General features: G+C 37.8%; 2 long non-coding RNA genes across 4 annotated transcripts in view; one reads left to right on the top strand and one right to left on the bottom strand.

The window, feature by feature from the left end:
• The window catches only part of LOC130297411 (uncharacterized), a 66,045-nt gene extending 52,575 nt beyond the window's left edge, over window positions 1-13,470 (top strand). The window contains exon 5 of the long non-coding RNA XR_008849514.1: window positions 13,404-13,470. This is a non-coding gene — a long non-coding RNA (uncharacterized LOC130297411). The remainder of the gene's footprint in view (window positions 1-13,403) is intronic.
• LOC130297412 (uncharacterized) overlaps window positions 1-14,246 on the bottom strand; it is a 123,124-nt gene that overhangs the window by 7,670 nt on the left and 101,208 nt on the right. For 2 of the 3 annotated variants that reach the window (XR_008849517.1, XR_008849515.1), the window contains exon 4: window positions 7,267-7,349. This is a non-coding gene — a long non-coding RNA (uncharacterized LOC130297412). Of the gene's footprint in view, window positions 1-7,266; window positions 7,350-11,008; window positions 11,617-14,246 lie in introns of those variants that run through there. The other variant, XR_008849516.1, reaches the window with a different exon arrangement.

The raw sequence follows: 14,246 nt of genomic DNA, 5'->3' as shown, positions 1-14,246 counted from the left end.
CACATAAATATACACTATATATAGGCTTCAGTATATTAGTGCACATAAATATACACTATACATAGGCTTCTGTATATTAGTGCACATAAATATATACTATATATAGGCTTCTGTATAATAGTGCACATAAATATACACTATATATAGGCTTCAGTATATTAGTACACATAAATATACACTATATATAGGCTTCAGTATATTAGTGCACATAAATATACACTATATATAGGCTTCAGTATATTAGTGCACATAAATATACACTATATATAGGCTTCAGTATATTAGTGCACATAAATATATACTATATATAGGCTTCAGTATATTAGTGCACATAAATATACACTATATATAGGCTTCAGTATATTAGTACACATAAATATATACTATATATAGGCTTCAGTATATTAGTGCACATAAATATATACTATATATAGGCTTCAGTATATTAGTGCACATAAATATATACTATATATAGGCTTCAGTATATTAGTGCACATAAATATATACTATATATAGACTTCAGTATATTAGTGCACATAAATATACACTATATATAGGCTTCAGTATATTAGTGCACATAAATATATACTATATATAGGCTTCAGTATATTAGTACACATAAATATACACTATATATAGGCTTCAGTATATTAGTGCACATAAATATACACTATATATAGGCTTCAGTATATTAGTGCACATAAATATACACTATATATAGGCTTCAGTATATTAGTGCACACAAATATACACTATATATAGGCTTCAGTATATTAGTGCACATATATATATATATACTATTTATAGGCTTCAGTATATTAGTGCACATAAATATACACTATATATAGGCTTCAGTATATAAGTACACATAAATATATACTATATATAGGCTTCAGTATATTAGTGCACATAAATATATACTATACATAGGCTTCAGTATATTAGTGCACATAAATATATACTATATATAGGCTTCAGTATATTAGTGCACATAAATATATACTATATATAGACTTCAGTATATTAGTGCACATAAATATATATATACTATATATAGGCTTCAGTATATTAGTGCACATAAATATACACTATATATAGGCTTCAGTATATTAGTGCACATAAATATACACTATATATAGGCTTCAGTATATTAGTGCACGTAAATATACACTATATATAGGCTTCAGTATATTAGTGCACATAAATATACACTATATATAGACTTCAGTATATTAGTGCACATAAATATACACTATATATATCTTCAGTATATTAGTGCACATAAATATATACTATATATAGGCTTCAGTATATTAGTGCACATAAATATACACTATATATAGGCTTCAGTATATTAGTACACATAAATATACACTATATATAGGCTTCAGTATATTAGTGCACATAAATATACACTATATATATCTTCAGTATATTAGTGCACATAAATATATACTATATATAGGCTTCAGTATATTAGTGCACATAAATATACACTATATATAGGCTTCAGTATATTAGTACACATAAATATACACTATATATAGGCTTCAGTATATTAGTGCACATAAATATACACTATATATAGGCTTCAGTATATTAGTGCACATAAATATACACTATATATAGGCTTCAGTGTATTAGTGCACATAAATATACACTATATATAGGCTTCAGTATATTAGTGCATGTAAATATACACTATATATAGGCTTCAGTATATTAGTACACATAAATATATACTATATATAGACTTCAGTATATTAGTGCACATATATATATATACTATATATAGGCTTCAGTATATTAGTGCACATAAATATACACTATATATAGGCTTCTGTATATTAGTGCACATAAATATACACTATATATAGGCTTCTGTATATTAGTGCACATAAATATACACTATATATAGGTTTCAGTATATTAGTGCACATAAATATACACTATATATAGGCTTCTGTATATTAGTGCACATAAATATACACTATATATAGGATTCAGTATATTAGTGCACATAAATATATACTATATATAGGCTTCAGTATATTAGTGCACATAAATATACACTATATATAGGCTTCAGTATATTAGTGCACATAAATATATACTATATATAGGCTTCAGTATATTAGTGCACATAAATATACACTATATATAGGCTTCAGTATATTAGTACACATAAATATATACTATATATAGGCTTCAGTATATTAGTGCACATAAATATACACTATATATAGGCTTCAGTATGTAGGCACACATAAATATATACTGTATATAGCAGTGGTCTTCAACCTGCAGACCTCCAGATGTTGCAAAACTACAACTCCCAGCATGCCCGGACAGCCGTTGGCTGTCCGGGCATGCTGGGAATTATAGTTTTGCAACATCTGGAGGTGCGCAGGTTGAAGACCACTGGTATATAGGATTCAATTCCTAATTATATGGACATTTACAGCAAACGTATGTGAGAGCCGGGGCTGTGATGTATATCTGTGGACATCGTCCTCCTCTCTGCAGAGAAGATTGATGATGTATATTTGTAATCTGCTGTAGCACACGGCTCCCCGCTGCTCCCCATCTCCCAGCATGCTTTGCCTCCACATGCAATGCGCTCTGGAGCTCAGCCTCAGCGTGACTGGACTGCAGAGTCTTCTTCCCCATCTCCTCCCCCCACACGTCCCTTTTATTACAGGGGAGGCGGGGAACCCCTTTTATTTTCTAATAACCTGATATTGACTCCTGGGTGGACTATTACTAAGTCTGTTTTGCTGCAAAATACAAAAAAAAATTCCAATAGTAAAATGAAATATTATCAGCAATCCAGGGCACTTGCTCAAAATCTGTCTAATCCCTTATGACAGCTCCGCTTATTTCCTGTGACACGTGCAGTCTTCACTATGAAGAACATTGCTTGGCGGTCACCGATCTGCTCTGAATGACGCTCAGCGTTTGTTTCTATAACTTCTAAAACAGGCCTTTTTGTCAATGCCAAGTACTGCGCTGAGTTTTTCCGCCGCACGGTTGGACACAATATTAGAAATTCGTGTATATATATATATATAATCAGAATATCATATATTTACTGGAATTCTTCAGATTTGTCAACAGGTTAGAGAGTCACAAAAAGAAAGTAGTATTACCCACCATCCTGTAAAGCAGTGTTTACAAACCAACGTGCCGCCTGCTACAACTCCCAGAATACCTGGTCAGCCAAACAGCTGGAAGTATATTGATTGGAAAACACTGCTTTAAAGGGAAACTCCAGCCAAAAGTTATTTTACACTCCCGGCATAAGCACGGTGAGGGTGTACAGCTGTACTCCACTCTGCATCCCCACTGCTCACCACTGATGAACTGTTCACCATGACAAGGTCTTCCACATCCTGCCCCCCTATACATCTCTGACCTGATTTCCTGATACCGCCCCCTCAAGTAATCTCCGATCCTCTCAAGACCTCCCCCTCATCCTTACCTCATACAACCATCTTCAAGACATTTCCTGTGCTTTCCCCATACACTGGAACATGCTCCCCCAACCCACCCGCCATCAAGACCCCTGCCTGTGCTCTCCCCTCATCCACTCCTCGTTCAACCATCTCAAAGACTTCGAACGTTGTTTTCCCATACACTGAAATGGGCTATCCCAACCCACCCACCATAAAGACCTCCGCCTGTGCTCTCCCCTCATCCACTCCTCACACAACCATCTCAAAGACTTCTAACATTCTTTTCCCATACACTGAAACGGGCTACCCCAACCCACCCACCATAAAGACCTCTGCCTGTGCTCTCCCCTCATCCACTCCTCACACAACCATCTCAAAGACTTCTACCATTGTTTTCCCATACACTGAAGCAGGCTACTAATACACTATACATACATATACACTACAGTATTAGTATTAATACTCTCTCTAAATCTTCATTCATTTCACTATACACTACACTATTAGTATTAATACTCTCTAAATCTTCATTCATTTCACATTCCATTGTTTCCCCATACACTGGAACACGCTCCCCCAACCCACCCGCCATCAAGACCCCTGCCTGTGCTCTCCCCTCATCCACTCCTCGTTCAACCATCTCAAAGACTTCGAACGTTGTTTTCCCATACACTGAAATGGGCTATCCCAACCCACCCACCATAAAGACCTCCGCCTGTGCTCTCCCCTCATCCACTCCTCACACAACCATCTCAAAGACTTCTACCATTGTTTTCCCATACACTGAAGCAGGCTACTAATACACTATACATACATATACACTACAGTATTAGTATTAATACTCTCTAAATCTTCATTCATTTCACTATACACTACACTATTAGTATTAATACTCTCTAAATCTTCATTCATTTCACATTCCATTGTTTTCCCATACACTGAAACGGGCTATCCCAACCCACCCACCATAAAGACCTCCGCCTGTGCTCTCCCCTCATCCACTCCTCATACAACCATCTCAAAGACTTCTCCTGTGCTTCCCCCATACACTGGAACCCACTACCCTAACCCTCCCACCATCAAGACCTCCGCCTGTACTCTCCCCTCGTCCGCAGCTCACACAACCATATCCAGAACTTCGATCAAGCTTCCCCCATACACTGGAATGTGCTCCCCCAACCCACCCACCATCTCCAAGACATCTCCTGTGCTTCCTTCATAAACTGGAACCCACCTACCCCAACCCACCATCAATACCTTCACTTTTGCTCTCCCCTCGTCCGCACCTCACTCAACCGTCTCCAAAACTTCTTCCAAGCTTTCCCCATACACTGGAACATGCTACCCTAACCCACCCACCATGAAGACCTCCGCCTGTGCTCTCCCCTCATCCACTCCTCACTCGACCATCTGAAACACTTCTACTGTGGTTTCCCCATGCACTGGAACCCGCTCCCCCAACCCATCCTCCATCAAGACCCCCGCCTGTTTTCTCCCCTCATCCATTCCTCACACAACCATCTCCAAGACTTCTCCTGTGCTTCCCTCATACACTCCCACCCCAACCCACCCACCATCAAGACCTTCGAAAGCACCCTCAAGACGCATCTCTTCAAGAAAGCCTACAGCCTACAATAACCCTGGGAAGAACGGCTACTTCCCTTACCCCCTCCCGTTGTAGATTGTAAGCCCAAGGGCAATAAAACTGCACTAGAAACTCTTTCCTTCCCGTAGTAGGTGACAGGGGGACTGAGGATAGGAAATGCAGAGGGGGCCTAGCAACTAAATAAGCCCACAGACCTCCCTCTTCTGCTTCACAAGGTTCTGAAATACACAATGACTAGAAATTGTCAGGCCTTTGATTCATGTTTAGCGACATCACTAGAACCAGTCCCAGCACACCCCTGGTGGGAGGAATGTGCGCGAGTTTGTCTCCCAAATACTATGTGCAGCGTATAGGCAAAACTACAACTACATGCATATAGTCTTTGCTGGATATCTCTAGCAATATAAAATATTTTAGTATTGACACTATCATTGTAAATCTTTATGCATTTCACAATACATTCCAGTATTGGTATTAATACTCTCTTAATCTTCATTCATTTCACAATACATTACAGTATTATGTTGACTGTGTAAGTAACTCCGGCACATATGCAAGTAAGTGTGAATGGGCGTGGTATCGGACACAGTCCTGAACGATCGGGGATATGCAAGTGCGGCAGTGCTCTGTCACATAAGGTAGGATAATCCAACAACAAAGAAGACGTGGGGGAAACGGCACTCACCCTCCAGCAAGATGCTTTATTCTCTGTTAGTAGGAATCACAAGTACAGGCAGGTACGAGAGCATGAACGAGGACGGGGGCGGCCGCCCCCGTCCTCGTTCATGCTCTCGTACCTGCCTGTACTTATGATGCCTACTAACTGAGAATAAAGCATCCTGCTGGAGGGTGAGTGCCGTCTCCCATGTCTTCTTTGTTGTTGGACACTACATTATTAGTATGAATACTCTCTAAATATTCATTCATTTCATAATACACTACACTATTAGTATTAATACTCTCTAAATCTTCATTCATTTTCCTATACACTATACTATTAGTATTAAAACTCTCTAAATCTTCATTCATTTCACAATACACTACAGTATTAGTATTAATACTCTCTAAATCTTCATTCATTTCACAATACACTACAGTATTAGTATTAATACTCTCTAAATCTTCATTCATTTCCCTATACACTACACTATTAGTATTAATACTCTCTAAACCTTCATTCATTTCACAATACACTACACTATTAGTATTAATACTCTCTAAATCTTCATTCATTTCACAATACACTACAGTATTAGTATTAATGCTCTCTAAATATTCATTCATTTCACAATACACTACAGTATAAGTATTAATACTCTCTAAATCTTCATTCATTTCACAATACACTACACTATTAGTATTAATACTCTCTAAATCTTCATGCATTTCACTATACACTACACTATTAGTATTAATACTCTCTAAATCTTCATTCATTTCACAATACACTACACTATTAGTATTAATACTCTCTAAATCTTCATGCATTTCACTATACACTACACTATTAGTATTAATACTCTCTAAATCTTCATTCATTTCACAATACACTACACTATTAGTATTAATACTCTCTAAATATTCATTCATTTCACAATACACTACAGTATTAGTATTAATACTCTCTAAATCTTCATTCATTTCACAATACACTACACTATTAGTATTAATACTCTCTAAATATTCATTCATTTCACAATACACTACAGTATTAGTATTAATACTCTCTAAATATTCATTCATTTCCCTATACACTACACTATTAGTATTACTGCTCTCTAAATATTTATTCATTTCACAATACACAACACTATTAGTATTAATACTCTAAATATTCATTCATTTCACTATACACTACAGTATTAGTATTAATACTCTCTAAATCTTTATTCATTTCACTATACACTACAGTATTAGTATTAATACTCTCTAAATATTCATTTCACAATACACTACACTATTAATATTAATACTCTCTAAATCTTCATTCATTTTACAATACACTACAGTATTAGTATTAATACTCTCTAAATCTTCATTCATTTCTCAATACACTACAGAATTAGTATTAATACTCTCTAAATCTCCATTCATTTCACTATACACTACAGTTTTAGTATTAATACTCTCTAAATCTCCATTCATTTAGCAATAAACCACACTGCATTACCACTGCCAAGGTTCTGTTGTATTCTTAGCACCTACTTGATAGTTTAGTTCACTCCACCGGTGATGCTGATGCCACGGGCAACCCTCTGGCTGGGATATCATCAGTTACTTCTGAAAGTCTGAAAGATATTAAAAACATTGCAATTCAAAACTTAAGAGAAGAACTTAAGGTCAGGTAACCGGGACTATGACTAAACAAGCTATGACTATGACTATCTGTACGCTCTACTAGTAAAGAAAGAACAATCGGGTGAGACGATGGCTACTTAATAGGGTATGTGTGGGTAGTTTGAGCGTCAGGTGGTAGCTCGTTGCCAGTATCGGAAGTTTGGTGCCAATCTCCTAAAATACCTACGGCTGCACCTTGTTGAAGAAATGTCGTCGCAGCAGCACAGCGAGGGTGCTGATCACCAAGGCCGTGGTACACATTCTGCCAGGAGCATCACCAGCGAGGCATAGCGACCTGGAGATGGAGCCACCAAATAGAAGCACCATCCACGTTGTGATACGCTGGTAGCCGAGTGTTCACGAGCTCTGTTGACACGCAGAGTCCCCACTTACAGCCTCTGTCATGGGTTTTTAGAGAGGATTATGGATCAGTAGAGATTAGAAGACTACACGAGTTAAACTGACCTCTGTGGTGGTGTGAGCCAGAGCAGGCATCGGGTCTTTGTCACTGTATCCTAGATAATACAGGAGACATAATTTATCTCCTATATCCCCATAAGCAACATGTGACATACTTGTACAGTAATAGTCGTGTTATGGCATGACACAATTGCTAAAACGTATAAATATAGACTTGTGGCCACTTTATCAGTGGGTGGGCTTTTGCTGCCATTTTCCATGGCATACTTTCTACAAGGTGCTGGAAATGTTTTGGTTAATACAGACATGATAGCATCTCACACAGTGGCTGCAAATTTGTCACCCAAACCGCTGATACAAGGCAGGATGGATCCAGTCTTTATGGTGTTTACACCAAATTCTGACCGTGTCATCTGAATGTCACGGCTGGAATGGAGACTCATCAGACCAGACAACATTCTTCCATTGTCCAGTTTTGGTTCCTGTGTGAATTGTAGCCACAGTTTCATGTTCTTAGCTGACACGAGTGGCCCCCGGTTTGGTCTTCTGCTGCTGTAGCCCATCTGCTCCAAGGATGGACGTGGTGAATGTTCAAAGATGGTATTCTGCAGACCTTGGTTGTAGCCAGTGGGTATTTGAGTTGCTGTTGCATTTCTTTTTTCTCGAACCAGTCTGCCCATTCTCCTCTGACATCAACAAGGTATTTTCCTGCACACAACGGCCGCTCACTGGATATTTTCTCTTTTTCGCACCATTTTCTGTAAACTCTAGAGATAGTTGTGCGTGAAAATCCCAGTAGATCAGTTCAGTAGATCATCTTAAAATACCCAGTCCGGCCCTTCCGGCACCAACAACCATGTTTGTCATTTTAACCAGTTTGCGAGTCACTTTTGTATGCATGCGTACAACATCTCTCTTCTAGAAGCAACATTGTTGCTGCTGCCTTTACACATCACATGCGCACGCGCGTATTATGTCTCTTCGAGAGCTGACATTTTGTTAAGTAGTCTCTTGAAGTGAGAACACCCAACAACACCTTCAACGAAAAACCAATCCCATGAATAAATAGTAAAAAAATGTGCGGCAAGACGATCTGAAGAAAGTGAAGGAGAAAGGGCACGTGGACTCCAACTAATGAGAAAACAAAATGCCCTCAGAAGAGCTTGGAAAAGATGCCTTGAAAGAAAGAAACAAATGCCAAAATGGCTAACCAACAAGAAATGGCCAGTGTACAAGAATGCAAAACCACACCGGAGCAAGTACATAGATGTGCACGCAGCAACGTCTTCTGTTCACCGAACTACTAGATATAAAACTGACTTAAAGGGGTACTCTGCCCTAGACATCTTATCCCCTATCCAAAGGTAAGATAAGATGTCTAATCGCGGGTGTCCCACTGCTGGGGACCCCCGCGATCTCCCTGCTGCACCCAGCTTTTGTTTTAGAGCGCCGGGTGCAGTTTCAGAGGCTCGTGATGTCACGGCCATGCCCTGCATGTGACGTCACGGCCACACCACCTCAATGCAAGTCTATGGGAGGGGGCATGAGGGCCCCCTTCCATAGACTTGCATTGAGGGGGAGTGGCCGTGACATCATGAGGGAGTGTGGCCGTGAAGTCACGAGCCTCCGCCCCCCAATCGCCAGTCATCCGGCACGGAGCGAAGTTCGCTCCATGCAACGGATGTCTTGGGTGCCGTGACCGAGATTGTGGGGGTCCCCAGCGATCAGATATCTTATCCCCTATCCTTTAGATAGGGGATAAGATGTCTAGGGGCGGAGTACCCCTTTAAACCTAATGGCTTTACACAGAAAAATGCACAGACAAAATCCAACAGTCGAACAGTAGACATGACTTTTTATGGTCAATTAAATACTTTTAATACCATCAATCTTCAGAGCCCGAGAGTAACAAAATCAGAATATGTACTACCAGACTTCCAATACATGTCCTGATTGTGTTACCCCTGGGCTTCAGAGATTGACAGGGAGTTTTAAACATCCAGCCACTGGACCAATGTCATAGTAAAGTATGATTTAACTGCCAGGCAGGTGCAGAGAATAGTTAGTAGAGTTTAGGGATGTCCCAATACTTACAATCTCCACAGTCCGAGAGTAACACGATCAGGAGATGTACCAAAATCCCCATGCAAGTCAATAGTACATTTCCTGATCGTGTTACTCTTGGGCTGCAGAGATTGCCTGGATGTTTTAAACATCCTGCAACTGGACCAATGTGATGGTAGAGTATGATTTAACTGCCAGGCAGGCAGGTGCAGAGAATAGTTAGTGCGAGGGCAGGGAAAGGGGATAGGGCGGTCAGGCGAGAGAAGATTTATTGGGGGCTGAGAGAAGAGTGGGGACAGGGAGAGGGAATGGCAGCGCTGCTGCAGTGAGGAGTGCAGGAGGGATAAGCTGCCTATCAGTGCTGGGGTTGCTTTACCAGACAGATATTCTCATCAGTAGACTGGGAAAGCAGAGTGGCAGGCAGTACACAGTGCAGGGCTCAAAGTACTCCCCCAGCTTTCCCAGTCTCCTGAAGAGCTTCAATATGACTGCTTTACCAAACAGATATTCTTTTCTGGAGATTGGGAAAGTACACAATTCTGGGCCCACAGTACTACCCCAGCTTTTCCCAAAATGAAAGGACTGTGTTTCTTTTCCTCTTCTACAAGTGGGAAGACCAGATAGTGAGTGGTACTCAGCTAGTCACATACACATTTAAATTGCAGTAGTGCGCATATGTTTTAAAGGGGTACTCCAAAGCATAAGGGATAAGATGTCTGCCGGTGGGGACCCCCGCAATCTCTGCTGCGGCACCCCAGACACCCCAGGTGCACGGAGCGACTGCTGGATGACTGGCGATGCGGGGTAGAGGGCTTGAGACATCATGGTCACGCCCCGCTCGTGACGTTACGGCCATGCCCCCTCAATGCAAGTCTATGGGAGGGGGCGTGACGGCGTCACGCCCCCTCCCATAGACTTGCATTGAGGGGGCATGGCCGTGACGTCACGAGCCTCCTGCGCTGCACCTGACGCCCTAAGGGAACGCCAGGTGCAGCAGGGAGATTGCTGGGGTCCCCCGCGATCAGACATTTTATCCCCTATCCTTTGGATAGGGGATAAGATGTCTAGGGTCAGAGTAACCCCTTTAACCTGTAATGCAATGGGTTAATAAAATCTATATCTTTACCGTGTAAACTTGTTACAGCAGTGAATGTTGTGTCGCTTCGCTGACTTCCTGGATTCTGAAGAATTTCGCACACACTTCAGCCACGTCTGACACAATGGCTTTGTTCGCTCCTTTCCACATAATGACCGAATATCAAACAAGCAGCAGGACCAATGCCTGAACCCGCGCAGGAAACGGAGGAAACCGGATCCATATAAATGTGTGAAACTCAACAAAGTGGGGTCTAATGACCAGGAGGAAAATATTATACGAGTTATTGTTATATGGAGGGAAGACGGCAAAATAAAAACATAATAAAAACAATGATAAAAGGGAAGGGATGGAAATACTTGGAATTCAGTAAAATGCCATTTTGGAGCCAAAAGCCTAAGTGATGACAGCGTTGGGGGGGGGGGGGGGGTGTTAGAGACTGTTTTATTTGCTGTTGTCTTGTAAGCTAATTCAAACCCGATACATATGGAATGCAGCCGCCGCCGCTCGGCTTTGGCCCAATGTTTTACACTGGTGCGCATTCACTTATTTACTTTATATTGCTTTAAAACTTTTTTTTCTTTTTATTGCTCCGAGACAGCAAAAAAGAAGCAAATAGTCCTAATTAAAAAATATCCTACTGTTTTTGTGTATACAGATCCAATGTATTATACAGGATAAGCAGGCCATGATTATTTTTTCTTGCATTTTCATTTGGATTGGTATTTCTCAGCTTTCTGGGACTTGTATCTGCATTACTATTCTATTTTCTGATTAGCCGCAGCTCTATATTCTATACTTATTTTCTATATTTCTATATTTGTTTTTAGGTTTTTGAGGAGTCATTTGTATATTTTATATTGGGATTTATTTTATTTACTTGCTTAGTTATTTATTTATATATCCTTACTAGAAGTATACTCTATACTTACTATTGTATATTTCCGTGCAGTTTTTTTTTAAGTCATTTATATATATTTTATTTTCTATATTTGTTTTTAGGTTTTTGAGGAGTAAATTTTATAGTTTGTATTGGGATTTATTTATTTACTTACTTATTTATTTATTCATATATCCTTACTAGCAATATACTCTATACTTACTATTGTATATTTCTGTGCATTTTTTTTTAAGTCATTTAGATATATCTTATTTTATTTTCTATATTTGTTTTTAGGTTTTTGAGGAGTCATTTGTATATTTTGTATTGGGATTTATTTACTTATTTATTTATTTTATTTAATTATGTACATATCCTTACTAGCAATATACTCTATACTTACTATTGTATATTTCCGTGCAGTTTTTAAAGTCACACATATATATCTATATATCTATATATATATATATATATATATATATATATCTTATTTTCTATATTTGTTTTTAGGTTTTTGAGGAGTCATTTGTATATTTTGTATTGGGATTTATTTATTTATTTACTTACTTATTTATTTATTTATTTATTTATTCATATATCCTTACTAGCAATATACTCTATACTTACTATTGTATATTTCCGTGCAGTTTTTTTTAAGTCATTTATATATATTTTATTTTCTATATTTGTTTTTAGGTTTTTGAGGAGTAAATTTTATAGTTTGTATTGGGATTTATTTATTTACTTACTTATTTATTTATTCATATATCCTTACTAGCAATATACTCTATACTTACTATTGTATATTTCTGTGCAGTTTTTTTTAAGTCATTTAGATATATCTTATTTTATTTTCTATATTTGTTTTTAGGTTTTTGAGGAGTCATTTGTATATTTTGTATTGGGATTTATTTACTTATTTATTTATTTTATTTAATTATGTACATATCCTTACTAGCAATATACTCTATACTTACTATTGTATATTTCCGTGCAGTTTTTAAAGTCACACATATATATCTATATATCTATATATATATATATATATATATATATATATCTTATTTTCTATATTTGTTTTTAGGTTTTTGAGGAGTCATTTGTATATTTTGTATTGGGATTTATTTATTTATTTACTTACTTATTTATTTATTTATTCATATATCCTTACTAGCAATATACTCTATACTTACTATTGTATATTTCTGTGCAGTTTTTTTTTAAGTCATTTATATATATTTTATTTTCATATTTGTTTTTAGGTTTTTGAGGAGTCATTTGTATATTTTGTATTGGGATTTATTTACTTACTTTATTTATTTATGTACATATTCTTACTAGCAATATACTCTATACTTACTATTGTATATTTCCGTGCAGTTTTTTAAAGTCATTTATATATATTTTATTTTCTGTATTTGTTTTTAGGCTTTTGAGGAGTCATTTGTATATTTTGTAGTGGGATTTATTTATTTACTTAATTATGTATTTATTCATCCTTACTAACTATATATCCTAAGCTTAATATTGTATATTTTCGTGCAGGTTTTTAAAGTGTCATTTGTATATACTGTGCTGTTTTTGCAATATTGGAATTTATGAACGGTATGTATTTATATATTCTTACTAGTACTATTTTCTCTACTTTATTTTTTTGCTATATTGGGGTTATATATGTATTTAATTATTTATTTATTTATCCTTGGGAGCAATATATTCTATGCTTACTATTGTAAATTTTTGTACAGGTTTTTGAAGAGTGATTTGTATAAATTATGTTTTAGGCATAGTGGGATTTTTTTCCTTGTTTTCTTTTTTTGTGGACCTAGGTTATACAATGTTATTTTTTCACATTGGGGGATCCTATGCCTGAATTATTGAGTTCCCATAGGGGGCAGTGTTGTGGGATTTGATAGAAGTTTCCTCCGCTCAGTTGTTTTATTGTTTTTTTAAAGTGGTTTCAAGTGTCTCTGTACCTGTGTACTTTAGAAAGTTTATTTGCTTTGTTATTCGATTCTGTTGTGCAAGCTTGCATATTTGCCAGCATGTCCTTTACTTTGAGTATTGAAGTGTTTCCCAACCAGGGTGCCTCCAGCTATTGCAAAACTACAACTCTCAGCATTTCCGGACAACCAAAGGAAAAGATGTTAATTACTGGATGGCGCTGCACTCAAAGCACAACATCCAGATCAGCCTTAAATGGGTACTCTGCACCTAGACATCTTATCCCCTATCCAAAGGATAGGGGATAAGATGTCTAATTGCTGGGGTCCTGCCGCTTGGGACCCCATGATTTCCCTGCTTTACCCGGCGTTCGTTTAGAGCATGGGTGCAATGCTGGAGGCTCGTGACGCCATGGCCATGCCCCCTCAATGCAAGTCTATGGGA

The sequence above is a fragment of the Hyla sarda genome, chromosome 13, assembly GCF_029499605.1.
Source record: "Hyla sarda isolate aHylSar1 chromosome 13, aHylSar1.hap1, whole genome shotgun sequence".
Lineage (NCBI taxonomy): Eukaryota > Metazoa > Chordata > Amphibia > Anura > Hylidae > Hyla > Hyla sarda.
This window is presented reverse-complemented; position numbering and strand designations above follow the sequence as displayed.